At 43.8% G+C, this 25480-nt stretch overlaps 1 protein-coding gene across 4 annotated transcripts in view; it reads left to right on the forward strand.

The window, feature by feature from the left end:
- The window catches only part of MECOM (MDS1 and EVI1 complex locus), a 330408-nt gene that overhangs the window by 38800 nt on the left and 266128 nt on the right, over window positions 1-25480 (forward strand). The gene's annotated exons all lie outside the window — the stretch shown is intronic.

Here is a 25480-nt window from a genome sequence, read left to right on the forward strand (position 1 = left end):
TGTATTAAATGTAGACTCGAATTTGATCGAAAATAAGTAAAGCACTTATGACAACCTCTGTAAATGCTTAAATACTTTAGTTGTGTTTGTGAGCATTAAATTGTATTATAAGGAGCCAACACTGAGTATACAAGCTCCTGTGGGACATCTTGGACTTTTGGGAGATTAAAAAATCGTGCATTAATGAAATTTTGCAAGTTTTTTATTTAATAGATAGTGCTTTTCAGGGTATGCAAAATAATTGCTAGCAGAATGCTATATGCATCTTTACACTCACACCACATAACGTATATAATTACTTGGAGAAACTGCTTAACTTTAATGGGGCATTTCTTGATCATATAATAGGAAAACTAACAGCTTTAATTAAGATTTATGAAGCAGAGAGGTAATATATTCTGCTAAATTAGGTAACTATTGGTGGGTAGTGTATTTTTAAGCAATTAAAGGCCCGATCCTGCAGCTCTTTTGCTGTGTGAGCTGTTGCCAGCTCATGCAAGGAGTCCTGCAGCCACCTGAGGGAGGGCTGCAGGAATGGGGCTGGGTCTTGTGTTTTAGAGTCCCTAAGGTATGGCAGGAAGGAGCTGCTGGTTTTATTCCTGGTTTTAGGCCTGGCTTTGAGTAGTTTTTCCTACTCCAAGTGAGTAGCATGTAGCAATCACCAGGAGGAAGCATCGTCCTTGGTGGCTCGTGTGAGTGGTGGATCAGCTCCAAGGAGGGCTCATCACTGGAGGGAAGGGCAAGAAAGGCTGTTGGGGGATAAGCTGGAGTGAGGAGCAAGCAGGGAATTGTCTCCATCTGGAAAACTATTCATCAGAAGAGAGGTGCAAGGGGCTGTTGGAAGGGCTGTGATGTGTGGTGGGGCAGCACGTGGGTTGCCACGTGCTGGAAAACCCCACAGATATGTGCAGAAAATGGGATTGGACCAGAACCCTCTGAATTTTCATGGTGTAGACTTCCATTCTATTTTTTTTTTATGTGTTGCATGATGAATTTGATTTTTTTCCCCCTCATTAAATCACAGGTGAATGTATCTCCGGTGTGATCATGGCCAATCTCTGCATTTCTGCTGCATCCTTGCATGTCTGTGAAACTGGAGAAGGAATACCAGCCATGCATAGTCCTTTATTTCAAAAAATGATCCCAATTTTAAACCACACCTGTACACAAACAATCTTCTCTAAATGGGTAATTTCAACCCAAGCACACCTGAGCAGAAATCACTGCTTTTCTGAGGTAAAAACACCTGATTGACAGAGATCCTCTGAACTAAGTATGAGAAACATCTGAATTAGTGAGGGATTGATTTATTCTTTAAAAGCCAGACACTTTAATGCAGTTTAATGCCTGGTAGAAATTAAAAGTTCCACTCCACAGATTTCTGTAGAAGTCTACTTTATAATTGCAAAATGGGGAAACTTTATTAAGACCATTGTTTGGCCAGTTTTTCTGCTGGGCTGTGAACTCGTTTTTGGTTTTCCTGATGCAAGTGCCCCTTGAATCCAATGTTAGCCATATTACTGGGAAGTTACTGGGACTACCAAGAATAAATTTGTTTTATGGTTGAATTCAGTTTGTTTTCCCTGTGCTCAGACTAGTTCCCCATTTAAACTGGAGGAACTTGCCCTATCTGAACTAAGTAGAAGCAGAACTGCTAAGGAAATAAGTGGTCCTTGAGCACTAGGATGTGGTAGGAATTGAATACCTTTGGTATTCCTCAAATATATTCAGTTCCTCCATGTTCCTGCCCTGTATTTTGCCCCAGTTCCTCAGCTCAAATCTTGTTGTTTCCCTGGTGCTTATTGTACCTCTCTGATGAAAAGAAGAAACTTCCCAAATTTTGGTGTAGGCTGCAAGTGTTAGCTGGTGACACCTCCCAGTTCAAACCTTTATAGGAAAAGCAACTGGGGCAACCCCAGTTTTCACTTAAAATGCAGTGAGTTTCCAGCACCACTTGTGGACAAGCAGTGCTTGAAAGCATTGCCTGGAGTACCAAGCCCAGTATCTCATGAAACAAAAACTATCTCAGGATTTTCAGATCCCCCTTCTCTTAATTCCTGACTTTTGTATCCTGCACGTGGGCAGTGTGCAGTTTTGGGGTCAGTCAGAGATGCTGGCCCCAAACTCAGCCCGTCGGTGCCCGTGCTTGCTCTGCATGCCACGTTTGAAAGCTCACATATCATCCAGGCAATATTTCTAATGAATCTGGCTTGGGAAAAATATGAGCACTAAACAGGAGAGTAGGGCCGTGGGAAGTACATTTTTAAAAGTACACCCAACCAGATAAATAGACTTTTTAAACCCAAAATAAACAGATAGAGAAAACTCACTTAGGCAAAGGATGCATAAATTATCTTTACCCTGAGGATGCAGTAAGTTATTCCCTCTTTACATTCAAAACCTCTGTTTTCCAAGTCTGTATTTCATGTCTAATCACTAAGAATGCCCTCTTTGACTTCACCCGTGCCTGCAATCATGCCCTTTCCTGAGAAGGGCCCATTTGTCATGTAGGGAAAGAGGGTTTAATTAAGTAGGGAAAATGTACCTAAGGTGGAAACTGAGCTTTGGCCATGTTTCCATAGAAAATACATGAAAAAATATGTATAGATGAGCCTGAACCCTTTTTTTTTCCTTCCTTCATGAAAGACATTTTTTGATTCCCCACTTTAGTCTTCAAAACCCAAAGAGTTTCTGGGTAAGACAGATGAGCGTCCTGTATAAAAGAACAAGGGTGGAATGTGCATTTATTCCCCCCCAAAATACATTTTTCAAATTCACTTATTTTTCTACATTTCTTTTTTTCCTCTGGGAATCCAGTAAATGTCTCTGTTGTGCACTCCAAAGAGAGTCAAGGTTTTAACAGGGAGGGGTAAAGAATAAAAGGCAATTTGCAGATCTCATGCTAAAATTCCAAGTATTCCCTTAAAACAAAAAATATTGAGAGAAACAAAAGGGAAAACTATCGAGGAAAGCATTTAAATTACTGGGAGGCAAGGGAAAACTGAATTTTCGTGCCAGCAAAAAGGTTACACGGGTTTTATATCTGAACTTTATTTACTGTTGTACTTTGTTGCATATGATCTCTTACTATGAAAAAATGCAGCAACCTGCAGAACCTGTACCTTGTCCTTGAGTTGCAATACATGCAAAAATGCAAAAGGGATTTTCTGCCTGTGGATTTTCCTAAGTTTTCAGGACAAGCAGGGTGCTTTTTAAGCAAATCCATGGTCACGGTTTAGCTCCAGTCTGTAACTCTGGATCCTCAGCACCCAGTGAGTCTTTCTGCTCCCACATTTTCCATGTGATTCTGCATCCTTAGGCCATTGTGACAATCTTTTTGATTTCTTTAAGGTGGTATTCAGTTAAAGTTTTGCCTGGCAAAGACAAACAGTTGCTCTGATGGGGCAGTGCAGCTGGGTACTGGAAGACAGGCTGGTACTTGGTCAGTCCTTTAATTTCCACATTGCCACCTTGTTCCCACTGACAAAACATGCCCCAAAGTGACTTTGCAGGTGCTGGCCAGTGCTTTGAAAGAGACATGTTGTAAAGGACTTTAAAGGACTTGATTTTGCTTCTCTGAAAGTTGTGGCAAAACTCACAAACTGGTGAAAAAGAGAACTGGGCTCATGTTATCCCAGGCATGGTTACAGTCCAGGCTTTTCTTATGGAACTATTTCCTAGGAAATCTGGGTTTATCTTCTGAAGCCATGGATTATTCTTCTCCAAGCTGAAATAAGATGCTGTGGGGACAAAAGGACAAGGGGTAGCAGAGTGACAGAAATGGCAGGTCCTCTCACAGAGCTATGGAAATGTGTCGACACTTTTGCAGAAGGGATGAGAGAAGCCTTCTTTCTCTTTACATGAAAAGCATGGGGAGGAAAGGAAAAGGGCTGCTGCATTTCTATCATCTATAATCCTCCACTTAACCTATGAATTAGCCCTTGTGTGAGCAAAAAGGAAAGTTGGTGGCTAAACCATAACCCGCCCCCCCCCAAGTGGGTACAAGTCTTCCTTTTCCCGTCCTGAGCACTATATATATAATGGGCCCCTTGAATTAAGGAGATATATTAAAAAGAATCCTGGCTGGCTTGCCCCATTTTCTTTCTGGCTGTGCATATATTTATGTAATGTCCAATACCCCGGGACCAACCTCTTCAGAGCTGGTGTCAAGGTGTAAGGTGCAATTTTAACCTAGTAATTCCATACCCGCTTTAAACTGCTGGCACGAATGTTGGCAGGAGTAGATGCCTAATTACTCGTTTATACCCAAACTGCAAATTAGGTTTAGCTTCAGTGTGCACTGTGGTTCACAGGGAGAGTGAAAATATGTGCAGAGTTACCTATAAGGGAGCCTGAGCCAGCAAAAACAGAGAGTTCAGAAAGTAGAAAATCCCGCAGTGAGCCGTGCAGCTTGGCCAAGGACCCTCGCTCTGCCATAGCTGATACCTCGTACCTTAACAGAAAACATGACAGCTTTTGAAACAGAAAGGATGAGAGGACTTCTCTGTGGGTTGCCACAGGGGAGGAGATTCAGCTGAGCTAGCCTGAGCTGTCTGAAAGTTTGGTTCCACCTTGATGTGGCACTCAAAGCCCTCTCAGTGGGTGAGACTGAGAAGACCATAGTGAGTCCATACCCCTGGGGTATGGCCTCCAATCTTCCTCCACTGACTGCAGCCAGAGCCTGGGTTCTTACTTGCTCAGAAGTGCATTCCCTAAAGCTAGGTGAGGTGCTTTCTGATCATAGTTTGATAGCTCTAGATACTAAAATGCCAGAGTTTGTGGTTGTAGTTTATTTTTTGTGAAGCTGGCATCCAGAGGAACCTCACCATCATCCAGGTCCTCTTCCTACCTGGGGGTAAGGTGGATCCTGAGTACCTGTGTGTTGGAATGCTCTTGATCCATGCCTGGGCTGCATCCACAAAAGTTGTGTGAGGGTAGGAGCAAAGCAAATCAGTCTGGCCAAAGCGGATTTATCAGTGAATCCATGAATGAAGACAGAAGGATGTGGACTCTGTGATTTCTGGTCTCTTGCTATTTCTGCCAAACTGTGTCTAATGTATGAACCATTGATGGCAGCTGCTTGGGGCTGGAGGCAAGGAAATGTCAGTGACAGTAGATGTGTTTGTTTATGCAGGGAAAAAAGATGATGAAATGGGATGTGTGGCTCTTCCAAGGGAAGCTGTGTGTGTCCACTGAACAGAGCAGATCAGTGTTGTAAGCAAACTCCTCACCAAGACACTGCTCTATCTCTGGGCAAAACCACCAGCAAACCATTGTACCATCCTTGCTGAATATCCCCTTTACCTGAGTCCAGGAATGCCTTTGTCCTGAAGAAGCAGCAGGCATTTAGCAGTGAGTAGCCTCTGTGTGTGACTGGTGCCGGCCCGCAGCCCGGCTGGCCGCAGCGAGCGACGTGCCATTTTTTATTATGTAGAAGGAAATTTTGCAAATATGCCCAAGGGTGAGGCAACATCAATAAGCAGGGAATGAACGCTCTATTACATTCATTTGGTTTCGTAACTTCTGTTGGGTCACAGGGGAGCTGCTAAAGAAAACAAAACAAAATCTCTTGTATGCCGGCTATATTTAGTCGTACGGAGCTTTGCGTTTGTTCTGGGGCTGAAGAACAGCATGTCCAAACCTGGAGCTTGAGGTTGAGTGTGTACTTAAGCCCTGGTCCTGCAAAAGCTTATGCATGTTCCTAACTTTGCATGTTTTGAGTACAAATGAGCTTTGGTCTAACGAGCCTGCTCACGGGATGTAACGGGAAATGTCTGTGACCCGTGTGGATTATTCCTTCCACACGTCCACAATGCTCACACACGTACCGGAGTACAACGTGTGTTTGTGCTTGTGTGGGGTATGTAGGCATCCTTGAAATGAAGGGAAAAAATGCTGGCCTTTGCCTTTCAATTGCCTATCCAAATGTGGCTAAAAGAGTATCTTGTAGAAAATAACTTGATTGCGTGTTTCGACATCAAAGAAAACTCGCAGTGGTGGCTGGAGGTCCCTGCAGCCATGTGGGCTCTAAAACCAAACAATATGAACCTTTTTCCACCAGAGAATGTGAATACAGCCTCATCATACCTCTATTTTCCCCTTAATTGTAGCCCACAGATTGCAGGGTGTTTTTGGAGGGGGGAATCAAAATAGTTTTTATATGGATGTTAGAGAGAGTTGGGATCTGTATGGACCTGTTGTCAACAAACAGTAGTCAGGATGAATTAAAATCAGAGCAGGTTATGACAGGAGTTTTCACAGTAATTGTAACAGGTTTTCCAGTTCTTGACGATCAAAACTCATGAATTAAATGCCTTGGAAGCATGGAAGTTAGAGCACATGGATTTCTTTAGTTTTCTTTCAAGGTTTTGAGTTTCCTAAGGTAGCCTGGGTGAGAATTTCAGGCCATCTTCTGTCATGGTGTAAGCTGCTGCTTCTAATCGTTAAAATCCTCATATATTTGCATGACTCCAAGAGCTGAGGCTTAAAGAAAAACCTCAAATTTTCAGTACAAATGCTAAAACTGGATGAGCCAGTGGTACATCCAGTTGTGCTATGAATATGGCATGGCTCATGAGCTTCCAGGGTGTTTTTGTTGTTGTCATTGGAGTACATTATGCATTCTAAGCTGACTACCCAGGTAGTCAGATTCAAGATGTACCTATCCAATTGAAAAGAGTACAGAGTTTGATGGTGGAGGATGACCTATGGAGATGTGTCTTCAAAATGCCCTTCAGGGACAAATCTGGGAGGTTCCTGGTGCTGCATCCCACAGCAGGGACTAAAGGGGAGGCACCGTCTTGCAACAGGCATCACTCTCCTTTGTAGCTGATAAAAAAAAAAAAGGTGAAAACAATACATAAGTTTTTTTGATTATTTAAAAGTTGCAGCAGAAGCTCATGCTCCTGCTTGCCTCCCCATTACTTTACATAAAATTGTTATGCATTCTAAGTAGTAGCAGCCTGGGCCTCTTGACCTCACAAGAAGAGCTGTTACTATACATTTAACAAAAACAAGGTATTATGTATTAGCCTACACATTTTGCAATAGCTCCAGCAATCTAGTAACTACAGTCCAATTTAAACCGTGCCTGGAGGCAACAAAAATTGCACAAAATGGCAGCTAATTTATAGAAGGGAGAGAGGAAATATTTGGGGGTCTATTCCTTCAAGCCATCTGATTCGTATTATTGACTCATTTAGAAAACAGAAAGTGAGCAGAGACAAGTTTTTAAGGAGTTTGGTTTCACACAAATGACTTGCAATTGCAGCCCATTATTTTTATACCAAGACTTCATTAGTCATATCCCCGTCAAACCTGTGAGCAGTGTCAAATGTTTTCAGAAAACACACCAGGACAGGTATGGAACTCATCAGCCCGTGGCAAAGGTCGCTCTCATTAAGGAGTCAAAAATGAAAACTTTCAGTGTCTCTAACACATTGCACAGACGTTCCTGCCCCCACTTCTGAAACGTGGGGCCGAGTGAGCACCTCCTGCTCCCCAGACATTCAAATAAGATCAAGATGACAGGGCAAGAAAATGAATAGGATTCTTAACTGGCTGTACTTTATAATATGGTACTGATTGGAAACAACCAGAAAGTTGTTTGCCATGTCTATAGTACCATTTCCTGAGGTTAAACATAACATCTGAAATGAAGCAATTAAGTCTCCTTAAAGGGAAAAAAAAAGAAAAAAAGAAGAAAAAAGAAAAAAAAAAAAAAAGGGGTGGAGGAAAGAAGGAGAAAAGAGGAGGACGTGGGTCTGCGTGGTGCTGACTCGGCATGCCAGCCATGCTCCGATGAGCAAAAGAAATGTCTGTGCAAACTTCTTCCCACCTGGGAGGTTGGAGGGGGAGACAGGAGAGCTGTGACACCGGAGTTGTTCGGGGCTGGCTCTCAAGCTGTGCCGTGACAGATGTGTTTTGAGGAATTTTGAGGCGCGGAGATAAGAATAACAAAAAGCCATTCACTGAAGCACAGTTACACAGGCTTAGCACAAAGGGGTGAAGAGAAAATGTGTCAATACGCTCCTTATTTGTGGAAGGTTGGCCGTGTTTCTGCAGCACGCTGCACTCGGGTCTGGGGGCTGTTGCTAACAGCAGCAAGGGTTGCTGTCTTGGCCCTTAAAAGTTATTCAGAGCGTCCTGGCAATGAAAGAGGATTCCTTTTAGCTGCTTCATTCTGGGACACAACAAAGTCCTTCTGATGTAGAAAGTGTTTGTCTTACAGAGGCTTTGCTTATTTAAAAATAGCGTCCATGGGGCTTTACGTAAGATGGCAGAAATACTTTTAGGAAGTTTTTTGTTTTTTAACTGCACGGCTCATGTAGATTTGGATTTGTTTGTTGTGCTCTGAACACATCCTTGGGCAGCCAGGGATGGGATCTCCGAAATGTCTTGGTCTTGGCTTTTTCAGTCTTCCCCAGTGGATTGCAACAGCCTTTGATTATGGGTATAACCTTTGCTGCATTCCCTGTCAAATGGGGACAAGAAACCTGATTTTTATGGGTTAGTGAGTATTTTCAACATTAATCTGTGAAGAATCAAGTTCTGTAGTGATTACTTGAAAGAAATAGTTGAAGTTGCAGGTTATTTTGTATTTAGGAAGATGCAGGTATGGATAGCTTAACGATTATTTAGAAATCTCAGTGTCTTATCCCATGCACCAGCATTTGTGCAGCATACTCATTCACACTTGATATATTTGCCTATCCTACTTCCTTGCCTGTCCAAGCCTATGCATGTGTGCTTGAAATGCTGAAGTGCTTAAATCCCCTCCAGCCTGACAGCTGGGGGCACAGATCTTGGAAAAGCAGGGAAAATGCCAATGCTGTTGGGCAGGTTGTGACTGCCCTGCTCTCATGTGGCCTCCTGGCAGCTCATTTCTCCCAGTGGAGAGGTGGCTGAAACTGCAGGTGGTTTCTTGAACATGGAAAATGGAGGTGATGTGATACACAAAGAGGTTATAATTGTCTGTGGCTATCATTATTGGAGTGTGCATGGGGTGAGCGGACTCCCTGAGCTGGCTCCCATCTCCTTTGGTTGTGTGTAGTTCACTGGGAGGTCATGTGGAAGAGGAGGAAGGCCAAAACTTCTGGGTTCACTCATTCTACTTCTGTGGTCTCAGTCAAATCTGATTCTCAGTTTCTTGGTTCCCCTCACTGCAAAGCAAGATGAGTTTGACCCACTTTGTGAGTGCTGGGAACTCTCCTGGGTGCAGCTGCTGGTGAGCAGGGTGGCTGTCAGGGGTGAGCTGAGAAATGCCAATACTTGTCACTGATAAGCAACCCTTTGGCTAGACCCGCTTAATAAAAAAGAGATTTCTGACACATGTTACCTACCCTGGGCTCACCCCATGGAGTTTTCCCCCCTTTCCCATGTGCAAGACACATGGGGTTATGAACCTCCTTCTGCTGAGCGAGTGTGTTTTTGTGCAGAGATCAGGCCTGGGCTTTTCTGGGGTGTCCGTGCCCTCACCTGCCAGCCCCCGGTCAGCCCCTGACCAGAGGCACATCCTGAGTGCCAGCCCTGTGATTGATGCACTTGGCCGAGAACTTCCCTCCTGCCCGCTCAGGAAACAGGAGGGCTGGGGAGATAGCGCTCGCCTTTCTTTCACAGTCCCTGCTTCCGAACTCTAATCACCTTCTGCTGTGGGAAAAGAGATGAGATGCTGCCTAAAAAACAGATCATTGTCCGCCTCCTAGATTAATGCAGAGAAAGCAGTATTGTCTGCTGAATGGATAAACCTTCCTCCTGTCACTCAAAACCTAAATTCAACGCTACTTCATTTCTAAGAGGCTTATCTTCCTTGAATAGACCCTTGCAGCTCAAGTAAGAGGCGATGTAATGAAGCGTGTTTTTTTCTTAAGTGAGAAACCTGCTGCAAAGAAGGGGTGAAGCCTGTGCAGCTGTTCTAAATGGCCTTTGCAGACTCTCGAAATACTTGTCATTTATCTGGTCTTGCCTGACAGCAAATGAGAGAAGATCAAGTTCAAAATCTGCCGGCGCGGCTTTCAGGGCTTCTTCATCTGTTAATTAAATAATGGTCATTAGCGCACAATGCCCCCCAGTGAGGGCGGATATGATGCCGAGATGGAAATATGGGTTTGGAGGTTATGAATAAGCAGATGGTCCCCAGGAATTTTGCTGCTTTGACCCCCCCAGCGATGTCTCGGTATGTGGCTGGAGGAGCTGGCAGTGAAACAGGTGGCATCAGGCGGAAAAATAAATTCGTAGAAGCGTGCTGAAATCATTGTAGAATCCACTCCTTTTATGTGGGGCAGCGATTAATTCAGTGATTTCCCACAAACCAGCCTGTTTTTGGAAAATCACCCACACCACCATTGCCACAAATAATGTCCTGTTTGCTTTCCTGGAGCCTGCTGTACTAAAGACTTACACTTTAAATGTATTTTGGGAAATGTACTCTCTAAGTTAAGATTGGTTGCTCAACATCAGAGGGCCAAATCCTGAGGTGTTTACTCAACTTCTGCTCGGTCAAAACTTGCTCTGATATCAAAGAGCAGCTCTGAGAGTTGCTGAGATGGGATGTGAAATCTGTCTCTGAATAACTACAGGTGAAACAGGAATTTATTGTAAATGTGAGAGGTTAGCTCTTATTTTTATGGTCAACATATGTTTAATTTTCACATGTTTGAATTCAGATTTTACCTAAAAGCACTGATCTTGTGAATACCTCTTTCTTTCCTCGCCAGTAACATGACTTTTCCAGTCTCACCATCACCGTGTGGGCATCCAGTTTGTGGCTCTGCAGCTACAGGCCATGTCCTGAAAAATACTTCCTTGCCCTTTTCAGACCCTGAGGTAGATGTGGTTTTATTTCAGTTGTGACCATGTGGGAATTATGTAACACTGAGTTACCCAGAATTATATCTGATTTTTCCTGTGGGTTGCTGGTTTTCTTCCTGGGGTAATTGGATGGGACAAGAGAGGAGACCAGCATGGTGCACACAGGGAGAGCAACGCAGGCTTTGCTTGTGCCAGAGCTAAATGTGCCTGAATGTCCAGTCTGGCTTGGACAGGAAAATAAAAAGCTTTAAGAAACTACTTTAGGAGGTTGCCCATTGGCAGGGTGGTGGTCAGCTTGGGGGGTATTGGGAGGCCCCTGTGCTAAGCAGAAGCATAATGCAGTTTAGATGGTGACTTAGAGGGTTTTTGAGCAGTTTGGAGGAAAACTCAAAGCTTGGAGTGCAGACCCTTGTCATGGGATGGAGCATTTCTAATGCTGGAATGGGTGCTCAAAATCCCCCAAGGAATCTGCTGTCCCCAGGATGGGTCCCTGGATGTCATGGCATGGCCTGGACCCATGTGGAGACCAAAAAAGTCAAGGAAAAGTGAGGAAAAACATGAAATGTACAATAAATATGCTCATGCAACAAATCTGTGTTAAAGCAAACATTATGCTTGTGACAGAAAACAATAAAAGTAAGGAAATTTGCAGTTAATGGTAAAACATACCATATGTCCACAAATGCCTAGGCTCACCAGGGCACCCCTGTAACTGCTTTCTTGATGTCAAGGTGTTGAAGGCCAGATGGCAGGTTTCACCCCAAATTACAGATTCTCAGACTGCTGCTATGTATTTTTGTCCTTGGTTGCCTTTTTCATCATGTCTGACCTATTCTCACCATGAGCTGAATGTTTCTGAAATGTGCCTGACCTGCAGTTCTGCTTGGCCAATGTTGTTTTTCAGGTACTTTGGAGTGGGAAAACCTTGCTGATAGTGCCCTGAGTAGATCAGTCAACACTGTTGGTAAATGTGCTGTAACACTAAAATATGGTACCTGGCCTGGTGGAGAAAAGGTTGACATCACAAATCATAGGTTATTCCTCCAGCTCTACATCTGGAGATGCTCTTGACAAATCTAATGCTATATTTCTTGGATTAATAGGCATCAATAGCCAAATTCCCTTGACTATGGAAAATGAACAAATGCTTTCATCTCTACTTTCATTACAGGGTTTTTTTATGGGGATGTTTTGGTAGTAGGTGCTGTTTAACTGTTTAGGGAGCTGGCTGGAGGCTTCGTGTGTGCAGACACTGACCTTTTGCAGATTTTTTTTGCCTTAGCTGATGTCTTCGTCAGTAAGGAGACACCTGCATCCGTGCAGCCCCGGCAAGCAGAGCAACACAGCACTTCAGTATTTCCCCTCCTTCACCAGCTGGATAGGACCCCTGATACAAAACCTGAGAAATGTGCCAAAAGCCTTCAAAGTTCAGGCCAGAGGTGTTTGTGCAAGATAAAAATGGGACAATATAGCATCCCAGGACAACTCATCTGTTTGCACATGACACTCGCTGTGGTCTCTGATTAGCTTGTTAGTGAGGAGGCAGGAAGAAGTGCAATCAAGTTTTTATGATTCATCATTTCTGTTCCCTGTTCAGGAGACAATGTCAGTGCTCTTTGCCAATCATAGAAGGTGGCTTTCGAGTGCCTTAGGGAGATGCTTTTTTTAAAGATGCTCTCTGTGTTTCTGAAGGCTGAGCCACATTTCTAAATAATAGGGAAGTCCTGGAGTTTGTTTTGTGTTGTGCTTTTTTTTTTTTTTCTAATTGTATCTACTAACAATGCTTTTATGTTTGCTGCACGTAAGCTAAAAGAAAACATGCTGGCAGTTTGTCTGTAATCCTGTTTTCACTCAGAAGTATTTGTGCAGAAATAAATTAGAAATGGTACCTGGAATATTTTCCACAATACAAAAGGCAAATGTAAGTTTTATTAAGTTGAAAAGGATACATTCTCTTCTCCTGACCTTGATTTTTTAGCTATATTCTCTATACCCTTGCTTTAGAAGTATTATTCTTCATCCCATCCAATTACCATTTCTATCAGCTCTTCTGAAAGATTATGCTTTTTGGGTGTTCTTCTGTAGATGTCTTTCCAGTGGCTTCACTTGATGAATGTGACAAGTTTTGTGTTTTCTCCCTCCCCTCATTGAATTGAAAAGTTTTTTGATAAATACAGGCCAATAAGTGCCCAAAGGCAGTGTTTCAATGGCTGCTAAATCTTTCAAGGTTAGGACTTAACCTCCGTTCTCCCTAATTCAACTGCAACCTTCAGTCTGGAGCCAATCAAGAATATCAGATGATACTTAAACAATGAAGGATTTCTGATATTCAGGTACAGCCTCTGTTCAATAGGATTGCAAATTCTTTGTGTGAAGAAAGTCGGTTTTGCTCTAAAGTACTGTCACAAAAAGTGAAATTACCATTTGCTTGGAATGATGCCATTCATCATTGTCAGAATACTAAGCATTGTAAGTAGCTAGGCCTCTCCAAATTAATGCCTTGTTTTGCATCGGCTAAATTTCCCAAATCCTCGAGGATGGGTCATACAAAACTCATCTCACCGTTTTAATTTATCAATCCAATATGAGTGCGGTGAAAGGGAGCTTCATTCGGTCTTAGCTCTTTTATTTACAGTCTAATTCTAAAAGAAAAGGAAATAAGATATGAAAATAAGTTGGAAAATAAGATAAATCTCTCAGTGAAATCACAAGATCTACTCAGTCCTGTAGCAAACCCTCTATAATTCATTTGTAGGTCAGCTCAAGGGATTAGCCATGACGTATTTGGAAATTCATTTATTTTTATTTTATTTTGCTGTTTCTTATGCATAAGGGTAATGCTGTCCCCAAGGCTTTTCAGGTAGCCCTCAAATCTTGACAACATTTGCTGTCTCTAAGGCCTAAGCCAAAATTAATTTTCAAATAAACAGCATAAAAATGTATGGAGTTGTATAAATTTGAATATAAAATGCATTTGTTTTGCTTGCTCCCATCCACACATACATACTGTTGGCTCAGCCAAAAATCATAACATGACATGGAAATTAACGGCCATATGTACATCATGAAAGTCAAAAAAGTTTCTTAGTTTATTAGAAACACTGTAGTGTGGGGTTTTTTTCTTTCTTTTTTTTTTTTCCCACCCACTTTCTCCCTGGTATGCTCTGCTGGGGAAGCACTGCATGTTAATTGTGCTTCTCTCTCTGGGTGTCTCTGAGCCCGTGGCTCTGCTCCTGGACCACTGGCTGCCTCCTGCATCCCACTCGGGATTTTGAGGGTGTGACACCTCGAGGAGCATTGAGATGTTTTCAGTGCAAGTGAAATTAAAAGCCCCTTGGTATCTCTTGCAGTTTGTTTTGTCAGGGGAACAGTGGAAGTGAGAAGGGTGCTTGGACAGCCTGCAGCAGCACAGGTTTGGAAGTGCTTCTGGTCCTGCAGCTAACAGGGAATTGGACTGGAGGGCTCCAAACAAGGCTTGAAGCAAAATCCCCACTTTTGGGCTGAACAAAAACGAAAAACTCAACCAGCAGCCAATGCTGAGGGATTGTAGAGAAACCATACAAACATTTTGCTGGTGTTTAAATATGACATGGAGTCAAGTCTTCCATCAGGCTCCAGTGCATCCTGAGGTGTGCCAGGAGTTGCTCCTGCCCCAGGAGCCTGTGGCACCTGTGGGATCGGCCCCTCTAAAAAGAACTCCGTGCTCTTAAATTAAAACAATGCCTCTTTTCGGTCTCATTCCACAAGGGGGCTGCAGGCACGCTGGAAATTTAGCAGCTGGTAGGCTGGGGAGCACCTGGGAGAAAGGATGCTTGATCCCATGTGGAGGTGGCCAAGCATGGGCCAAATCCAGAGGGAGAAGGTCCCTGAGTCAGAGCAGAGCCTATGCACGGCTTTTTCTGAAGGTGTGAGCAGGTGTGACCCTGACAAAGTCAGCTGGGGATGGTGGAAAGCAGGAGGGGAAGCCTGCAGAGGTGAGTTGGGATGCAGAGCTGCATCATCACACTTCTGCTGCTCCTACCCCAAGGTTCTCCAAATTAATTGGGTTAAGTGAAATATCCTTTCAGTTGTGCTTAATTAAGAGAAACAGAGCTTTGTGAGATTTCACTGGTGCTTTGCCTGAAACTTCCTATCTGGAGCAGCATCAGCTGACCAATAAATAGTTGGTTAATTATTAATTTGCTAAAGATTATGTTTGGAAGGGTAGATCACCTTGAAATGTTGCTTTCTATTATCTTTCCCAGCCAGGCAATGAAAGATTTCAATTTAATGTAACATGACAAACTACAAACAAGTGTGTTTTAGGCTTTGGCAGGTGAGGACGCTGGGGTCTGAAGGGGTGCTGCCAGGGGCTGGTTTTCCACACCATACCTACCCAGGATCAGGTGTCAGCCTCCTGCCTGGCATATTTGGGCTGTGTACAGATGCTCTGTTTAGCAAATAATTTATATCCTGGGTCCTCATGGAGTAACATCGGTACTGAGTGATCATGCACATTTCAGTATTTTGAAGCTTTTCTTTTCAGCGATAGTAGCTCACCCTGCTGTGCACAGTACAGAGCCTTCTGTCCCAAAAGACATCAAAGTGTGCTCTATGGATTATTCTCCAACTTCATTTAACCCTCCACTGAAATGCTGTTTTGCTGGACTTTGGGGGAAAGCACATGTGGACATGTTCTCACCCTGCCTCTGCCCGCTCTGGGAGTGCTGCCCTTTCCCAGCCTGGAGCATGTCCTTGATGTGGATGGTGCAGCTCAGACCTTCCCACCTGGCTCTTCCCAGCTGCTGTTTGCAGGAGTGAATTTTCCCTCCAGGCTGAGACAAAAAGCTGAGGCCAGTTGCTAAATGGATGTTGTTCTTCCCATCCAGCACGGAAGAGCTGCCCAGTGGCCCTGGCTGGGGAGCAGCTGTGGGCTCTCAGCCAAGCTTGGCCTTGGCTGGAAGTGAAGCATCTCCTTCAGCTTTTGGTCTCCTTCTAGAATCTCCTGGGGTTTGCTTGCCCTCCATCACCTGGCAGATTTTGCCAACCAGGCTGCAAGAAATGCAGAGAATTGTTCACCAGAGTCAGCCCTGGGTTAACTGGGAGTGGGAAGGGGAGCTGCTGCCACCCCTTGCAGGGATGTTCACTGGGACCTGCCCTTATCAGCCCAAATTTGCTTCCATGGTTGCAGGTGAGAAAGAAAGAACAGAGGGAGAGGCAGCTTTACTTGCGAGCAAAAAAATAACTTTAAAAACAGTGGCAGTCAATGTGAATACTGCCATACAGCATGTCTTAAGACTGGAAGGTGGATTTTAAAAATTAATAATCCCCACAGATATCAAAGATAAAAAGGAGTTTGGTTTGTATGTGTTTCTAAAAGCGAAAAACATAGATAGGACCATTGAACCACTTGATATCACTTCTCTGTTTAGCGTATCTTTTTTCAACAAAAAATCATGGAGGCTTTTTTGTTTTTTGGTTTTTTTTTTGTTTTACATACTTGGAATCTCCTCAAGTCAAAATCCCAGAGGAACACAATGCCTTGCTCTTAATATACACCAAATACAAATTGCTTTTTAATTCGTAACACTTCCTAATTGCTATTTTAGGCAGTGTTTGTAGCACAGCAGAATAAAGTACAGTGCTTCTGCTTGAGAACATGTTCTTGACATGTGAACTGTGTGTCTCACTGTCCTGAAACTCTGTCAAACCTGACACATCAATAATGTTTAGCCCTGTAAACGTCTTTCCATTGTGCTCATCACCCTGTTATGGCAATTGCTTCTTAGGTGACTTTCATTCCTTGCCAGAGCGTAAAACACCCCATGATGCATGAAATGTGGGATTTGCATTCCCATTTGAAACCTCAGATTCAAAAGTATGTTGGTGACTGGTTCCTCGAGGGCCTGTGTACGTCAGTGCAGGGTTCTGGAAGGCTTGGCAGAGTGCTGTGGGGGGCTGCTGGCGTTGCTGACCGTGTGCAAGAGTGGAGAAACAGTGGATTTTAGTTTATCATAGAAGAAGGTGGCAATTGGTCTGCAAGTGTCTGCAGCAGCACCAGCTCTGCTTTAGCTAAGCAGAGCACATGGTTAAATTAGTTCTTCCCTCCTGGCTCCCTCCCTTTTGCAGTCCTGGAGGGCAAAACCCTTTGCCTGTCTCCCTGCTGATGTGCCACTGAGGGGATGTGGCTTTGGCACTATTCCTGTGTCCCCGTGCTGAGGCTGGTGCCTCCCCTGTGCTCCTGCTCTCCCCAGGCAAAGGCAGGGAGTCTCCTCTGTTGGCTTCAGAAAGGTGCATCATTTTCCTTCCTTTTCTCTAATTCCTCTGCAATCCTTTTACCCTGTGGTATTTATACTTCATATAGATGAAGGGAAAAGGGTTCTGTAGTCCTATACCTGTATTTTAAATAACTGCACACATTTCATTATATTGTTGGTAAGTGAAAAATGTTTCAGGGCTTTGGCTAAATCTGTTATTTGGACTCCTACAGAAAGTTTTCTGTAAACTCTTCCTGTTTATACCAGGTGAGGATCTGTCTCTTTTTTTTTTTTTGCTTTGCTTTCATTTTGGCACTGCTATTAAACCTAAACTCCATTTTCTGCTTCTGCTAGGAAGAGCAGCAGGGGAAGGAAACTTTGAGCAAAACCTCCAACTTCTACATTTATGAGAGTGATTTTAATAACTTTGGGTTACCCATGCTAATCCTTTAACAGGAAGGGGGTTTGAGAACTGACCCAACCTCCTTTCCTTTCATTCGATCCCAAAACACCTGCAACTCTCAGCAGAGTAATCTATGAATCACTGTGTCTGTCGTCTACTTATTGTCTTGTCTAGTGCACTCCACGGTGGAACTAATCAACAGCCCTGAATGAAGCATTGCTCCTGAGCTGAATTCCTTAAAGCTCCTGAAGTATTCAGCAAGGAGGAGAAATCTTTTAGTATGATTTGCTCCACATTCCAAATTCATTTATAGAAAGAGAATAGATGATTAACAACGGGTCGAGAGACACAGATTTAGCACTGCTTTGCCCTGACCTGCCCTGAGTTACTCCTTCCACTTCCCAGGCTGCTCTAATAAGATGGGTTCAAGGATTGGGATGGCAAAAGCTGCTTGAATCCCCTGCGCCCAGCCGTCTTAATTTGGTTTATTTGCCTTAATGAAGAAATCTGGTTCCTTAATCACAGGTGAACGGAAAAGGTCACTTGCCACTCTGACAAATGGGTTTACCCTGAGCTGTTTGTGCGGGGCTCTCAGATAGTGTGTCCTCCCCCTTTCCTGCCCTGCCACCAAATGCCAGCGTCTCCGCGGCACCTCCTGTTGCGGCCATTACCTGTGGTGCCTGGGCTGCCTGCCAAGGAGCACCCTCGGTAGCAACAAAAGCATAATCATTTCCAGTTGGAAAAGGCTGAGCTGTTGTAATTTTCCTCTTTGAAAGCTGCAGCAGCAGGGCTTAGGTTAAGCAGGAGGACGCTCGGTTCTGGGACGCAGCACAATGAGGGTATGAAGTTTGCCTGCAGCAGCAGTTTGGGGGGACTGTGAGGTCCCCAAACATGTTCTTCATCCTCACCTTGTGGTGTCCAGCTGACCTTGGCAGTGGGGTGCCCAGGGGGAGGTTTGCATCTTGCAAACACCTCTCTTTTGACCGGGTATGGGTGGGAAATGCTAACAAAATGGGTGCAAAAGAAAGAATTAACATTTCCTAAGTGAACAGCTGGTCTGCAGAGGGGTTCAGAAGAGTGAGAGGTGTAAAAAGGGCACCCTGCATCTCCCAGGACTGAGCAGCAGCACACTTTGAGGGTGTGTTGCAGGCCTTTTTCCAGGCAGTGCAAGCCTCGGGCTCGCTGATCCTTGCTGCTGACTTTGGTAATAAAGTGTAGCAATAAAGCCATGCCTCCATCCCAATGGACCTCCTGGAAAAAGCCAACTGAGCAGTCTCATGCAGCCCTGGTTGGTGGCTTACTCCAGGAAATCCTTCTGCAGCTGGTACCAAAGGGAAACCATTCCAGAAAGCAGCTCAGGAGCTGTGCAGGTACATGCAGGAAAATCACTGCTTCTTTCAGGTAGAGCTGAAAACCTCCTGATGTGTGTAGAAGACAGAGAGCACTTGGAGCATGTTCATGGTGATGTATGGTTGTCACCACGTGTGGGCTGTGGAAAATAAGACTTTTGAGGCATGGCCTGGGAGCTTTGCAGAAATTCTGCCCATGTGGAGTGGTGTTCAATGTCAGCTGAAGATGAAGCTCTTCTCCAGGTTCTGGGTGCTCACAGACAGCCTCCCTGGCAGCCTGCTCAGGTCACATAAAAAATGAGATGGGTCAAATCCCAGATGTGCTGACTGAGTGTTGAGATGCACCGATGTTCACTTTGCTGGAAAAAGTGATGTCTCTTTTACCTCACACTTCTGTTTTGAACCAAAAAGCGGGGAGTTGGTCCAAAACAGAGCTTTCCAATTTTATTTGGCATTTCAGTTCTGCTATTTTTGAGTAATAGTCAGAAAGATAAGGCTCTGTCTTGCAGGAACGTCCTTGGAAAAATAAAGCAGACAGGTGACTGGCAGGAAATGAGAGCGGCTGCTCCCACACAGATGCAGACGACTAAATAAGTTTTGAGATCATCGTTCCTGTTCAGGTCTTTTCCTTTGATTCTTCAGATTATTTTTATGTCAGAGGCAAATAAGAAACAAAGACAAATATGTAAAATGATGAGCTGGAGCTTATCGGAGCAGGAAAATAAGCCATTCACACCACTTCCCGGTTTGCCATGAAAGGCAAAATCATTCACAGTGGTGAATCATGGCAGCTCGAGCTGCCTGAAATTACAGCTTTCTGGAGTTAAACTGCTGCTGGCATGCAAGGGCTAAACAAAGATGTTAGTTCAGCTCATTTAAAATAGCAAGTTTTCTTTATCTTTGATTTCACGTGTGCTTTCATAGTGCCAGTGGATGGTGTGATTTTCTAACAAATGACATTTAAGAGTATTTGTGTATTTCCTTTGGGGAGCTGTGTAGTTTTAAAGAAAAAAACCCATCAGAGATGATGGAGAAGTGCACTCACTCCTATCTCCAAGAGACAAAATCACAGGAATATGTATGTGTTGTATCTCTTCAACAACCCGAACTGATGGTGGTGAAAGTGCCTGATTCTTCTCTCTGATACAAACATGGATTTTGGAAAGGAATCTGCTCCTTCTGCCTTCTGAGTGAAGGCATTAATTCATCCAAGTTTTCTATGAGAATCTCTTGTGCATGGACTTTCAGAGTCAGCCAGGTACCTGTAATTTTTAGAGTTATTAGTTAGTTATCTCTTTTTTTTAAGAGATAATAAAAGTACTGAATGTTATTTCTTTGGAATATATTTTTTGTGACAGGTCTTGCTCCTTATCAGGTGCTGGTGACAGAGGATAGGTGATTTATTACAACAAAATGTAGCTGCTGAAATTAGGCTATTTTGAGTGAACTAGGTGGGAGAAAGGCTTTTGGCCCCCACATTTAATAGCAAATAGGTGCTTCTCCAGCATGGCAGTTCTTGCCCTTCTGGCTCCTTCCAATCATGTTATTCCTTGGAGTTTCATACCTTTCTCTGGCTGCCAGGGAGCAGAACTTGTTCCCTGCATCCCAAACAGAATTTTCTCACTTTATTCTACCAATTATTACTATTAACCTGTTTGTATGCAGGCAAAACATCTGACAAGACCGTCTGCTCCGATGTGCTCCCATGCCAAACCTTCCCATTCCTTCCAGTTCTCAGACTGTCGAGGTGGGATTTGTCTGCTCTGGGTGCCTCTGAGCACACCCACCCCTGAGCAGAAGGTTCAGATTTCCTTTGTGCTTGACAGACAGCTTGTGGGATGGCATTTCACCTCAAACTGGGCATCCAAACTGAGTCCTCTAAGAGTCTCTCCCAGGGCGTTTCTCAGCCTTGTGGAGCTGGTGTGGATGTTGTAAATGTCCAGATTCGGTGGTGGTGGATCCTGGCGTAGGATGTGTGCAGACACCAGAGGGTGCTGGAGTTTTTTCCCTTTCAGTGCACCTCCAAGGTTGTGGGATCATTATAAACTAAAATCAATTGGCTCTTACTCTGATTGCTGAGCACACAGAAGCCAGGCAGGTACAGCAAGAGAGGAGGTACAGAACTTGAATTAAATGGACACTGTCACCTTCAAATCACACTTCTGCCAGAACTTCTGTACCTATCAAGCCAGTAAGTGAAACCTGAGATTATCATGATACGATTCAACAGATTTTAATTTTCAATGACTTTTAAACTAAGATTTTTCACCTCTTAAACATTTTTATAACCTTTTTTTTCCCCCAGGAAATTGAAAGCAAAAGTCTCTACAGTTCTTTATTTCAGTGATGTCAGAGTCCAGAAAATTTTGTTCTGTCAAGAAGTACAACTTGCAGACATCATCAACCTCCAGCAAGTTGCCAATATAGACTTTATAGAGTAACAATGCTGTCAGCTGGCACCTGACAGCAACATCCAGATCTGTACAACTAAAGAGCTTCACCCAGGACTGCCAGTCCCATGGGCCAGGGCTGTAAGAAGGGTTCCCCTGTAAATGTCAGTAGTAAGCCTTTAAAAAGCAGGATTTAAAAGAAGCAAGGGTAGCAAACCAGGCTTGCCAGGCTGTAAGACTGGAATAACTCCCTTAAGCTCAATAGAGCTTAAGCCAGTTATAATTCTCAGAGCCAAGTTTCCCCCATCAGGACATAGATGCACTGGTTAGCTGCAGAATAAGCCTGAAATTCAGATTGGCCCCTCATGTCCAGCTGTGGGTGAGGAGCTTGAGCAGTTGTGTGATGTGTGCTGTGGTTGGTGGTGGTGCCCATGGCAGGGAATGGAAGCAGGTGTAGGGCAGTGGCTGCTTCACCTTCCAGTTAATGCATCCTTATATCCAGCCCTGCTTAAAAGTGCAAATTTCACACCATGGGTTCCAACTCCAACTGATGTCATATCCAGGATTAAAACTTGGGAGTGACTGGCTCCTGGCCTATTTATTAATCTATTAAATCACAGAGTGTCTCTCCTGCTAACTCTTGCTGGTTACTGGGATTGCTTGGCAGCAGCAAACCCAGCCCAATGTCCATTGCTGGCTCTGTTACCACTCCAGCTTGGTTGCCAGCTCAAGGGCATCCAGTCAACAAATGTCTTATTTTTGGATTCTCCCATTCTCCTGAGACCATTGCTATGAGGAATGACCTCCCTTACCTCATTCACCTTGTTTGCTGTTCCCAACCCAGAGAGTGCCGTGGCTGTTGCATGAGTCAATGGTCCCATGGAGGAGAGGTCTCACCGTGATGTTTTCCTTAGCATTTGAACCAGAGCTGTGGCTGGCATCTGCAGGACAGTCCAGATGAACATAGAAAAGTCTATATTTTAGTCATGTTAAAGCTATGACTAAGCTAACAAAAGCCAGGAAACCCAAACTGCAGATTGACAGCTTGTCCTTGGACTGCCCTGCTGCTTGTGGGCATGGGATGGCAGCACACCAGGGACAGGGCACTGCAGTCCCAGGGAAATGCTTCACTATACAGTGTGCTGAGGGTGGAAGAGCAGCTACAAACTGTGAGACCCATGATGGGTTCATTTATCTTCCTTTTAAGCAGTTAACTTTGTTGTTTTTTTTTTTTTTGTATGCAAAAAAGTCATTGTGCAAAGGTATGTGGCTTCCTCACATTGCAGTGGAAGTCTTGTTTTTGCATGTGAACATCAGGGTGGTTTCTCCACCTCTGCAGGGTATGTCCCCATGGCTGGCTGTGGCTCGTGGGTCTTTTTGCACAGGAACACACAGAAACCCCTTCCCATTTTGAATGTGCCATTTCCCAGTTGTCTTTTTATGTAGCCAACATCACTTCTCTGTTTTGATATTATCTTATTAACTTTTTCTCCCCCCATTTTGTGTTTAAAAATGAGAGCCATCTTTAGGATATGCACTAGGGGAATCCAAAATCTTACAGCTTGCCTGCAATACAAAGGTTATGAAAAGTAATAAGAACTCACAGATTCTTATGCTAAACTATGTTTTTTTATGAGTATCTGGAAAGCCTCATCTATGTTTCTTATTAGAACTGGTAAAATTATTCAGATCAATTTAATTTTCATAATTAAAAATTTTCTGGTTCTGTTCCACAATTTAATTCTTTAAAAACTTCTTGCTTCTCCCATTATCAATATAAACGTGTCATTTTGATTTTATAGATTAAATTTCAGCGTTGCAATAGTCACTGTTTATTGCTTTTACTGAGCAGGCTCACCCAGTTTTGGTGTGGAATGGCTGTGCTATTTGATGCAAAAAAGAACAACACTTAAATACAGGATTGGGTTTTGCAGCAGCAATCCCGAGTATTCCCGTCTCTCCTCCGGGCTCGCCGCTATCTCTCGGGGCGGCTGGGAGTTACAATCGCCCTGCAACTTCCTCCTCCCTCCTTGTGAGGAGAGGATGGGAATTTGCTGAAGGCTTTTATCAGCAATATACATCTGCCCCCATTCTCACTCAGCGCCTCTCGCCAACCAGTGGGAAAAGTCGGGCCAAGGCGTAATCTGCTCCCAGCTTGCTTCCTGCTGCCGTGCCCCAGGGATGGAGGAAGCAGACAAGTGGCCCTGCGTGCTCTCTCCTTGCCAGGCCCAAAAGTTCAAGAGGCTCAGGGAGACAGGAGAGAGTTTCTTGCTCTCTTTTTCAGGGGTATGGCGTATTTAATGCTGGAATACGTGAAAGGCCAAAGCCCAGATGGGCCTTATGGCTTCAAGCTCTTTGGACACCTGCTGAGTGGATTTTGGCCACTCTGTGCAGGCTGATGTGATATTAAGGTGCCATCTGAAGAGTCTTCCAGTTAGATGAGGTGTCCTCTTCAGGTTTCAGTTTGTACTCCTGCTCCATCTGCAGTCTGAGTGCACCTGGGCCCAGCAGTTGATTTATTTCTCTGCCTGTTCAAAAAAACTTTTGCATCAAGAATTCCTCTAGTGTCTACAAAATTTTGATGAAGTGTGAGGTGGAAGGGATTTTTCTGCTCCTGTTGCATGTAATTTAAGTAAGTTTGGTAGGAGCTTCTGGAAAAGAAAGACTGATGGATAAGGCCAGAGGGTGAGCACAGGGAGTGTGCTGGGATCTGAGCAAAACATGCTGGAAACCAGCAGCAAAATGCAGAGCAGAAACTGTGCAAAGGACCACGAGTCCTCCAGACACAGACAAAGGCTGCCTTTTCCCTATTTACCTGCAGACATTGGTGCAGCAGGGTCTTTATCCCCAAATAAAGCCATGGGGTAAGACCCTGGTAAAAACAGGAGGCAGATGTTCTCTCACCTTTCCTGGTGTAGGAGTGGGAGAAAACCCTGCCTGAGCCAGAAAAGCAGTGTTTGCTCAGAACTAGACATTTGAACTAGAACTAGACATTTTTCTCTCTGGTTTCTAAAATATTTCTTCTTCCCCAAACAATATAGTTGGTGAAAATCTTGTTTCCATTTAAATCACAGGAATTTTGTCATGGACTTTTATGGTGCCAGGATTTCTCACTGTGTACTTTTTTAACACCTGAGCTTAGGTAGGGTTCAGGAGAGCACATCTGCCATTAGAAGGTCGCTCCCAGCCTTCCTGTGTTGTATCAAGGTCTGGAGTTAACAGGGCAGTCTCAAAGCGTGGCACATAATGCATTTGTGCATTAAATACACCCACATTATCTTACATCCCGAGCAGCCCAGATTGTCAGTAGACAATTATGGGTTTTGCTGGGTTTATTTTGATTGGCCTGCTCTCAGTTTTCCATAGTGGTACTCTATTTGTAAAAACAGATCATTAATGATAACAGCAGATGACATGTGTCTGAAATATGGGGTGGATGAGGGGAGTTAGTTTTTCTTCCTATTTTTTTTTTTTCCCTGAGTGTCTGCACTTTGACAGCGCATTTGCCAGGCTGTCACTTGCTTGAGAGATCCACAAGATTAGGACCTCATTGTGTGAATGTTTTCACAGCACTTGTTGCTATAAAGAATCTTCACACTTTGGTGGATGAAATCTGGACTCCTAGACACAAACTGTTAAGAAGCAATCATAACAATTAGCTAATGTGTCAACAATTAGCACTTTCCATCAACTGGCATTGAGTGGAACCTTCTTATCCATACGCAGACAAAAATGCAATGATGTAGTAAAGAAAAGCAGTGAAGTTGGCTGCTCTCATCCCTTGCTGTAGCCAGCAAGCTCCCATGGGCATTGTTTACAATGATTATTCTTCCATTATGATGTTATTGCACAGGTCAGGGGTGGTAGCTAGACTGAAAATAAGCTTTTTTCCCCCCCCCCACTTTTTTTTTTTCCCTTAAACTTTTGGCTGCTTTTACAAAAGTACAACAGAAACAACTGCTGTGAAAAGGTCAGCCAGTAACAGTACTTTAGTGTTTAACTGGTAAATATTTCAAAATAGTATTTCTAATATTTTACTATTTGGAAGTTTTTCAATTCATCTCCAGCCCAGTGCGACTCAATCATTGTAAGATTTCCACAGTCTCCACTGGGAATTCTTTACAATGGGTACATTATAATATCTTACTGTATCTAGCACCAGTTGGTCAGAATTTGTTTTAATATCTTTTTATATGGCACGTTACTGGCAGTAATATAAAAAGCACTGCTTTCTCAAGTATTTTACATATCTCCATATGTAAGCACTGAAGGGAACTGAAGGTAGGTCTTCCT

Source organism: Cyanistes caeruleus, chromosome 10 (assembly GCF_971803275.1).
Source record: "Cyanistes caeruleus chromosome 10, bCyaCae1.hap1.1, whole genome shotgun sequence".
In the NCBI taxonomy this organism is placed as follows: domain Eukaryota; kingdom Metazoa; phylum Chordata; class Aves; order Passeriformes; family Paridae; genus Cyanistes; species Cyanistes caeruleus.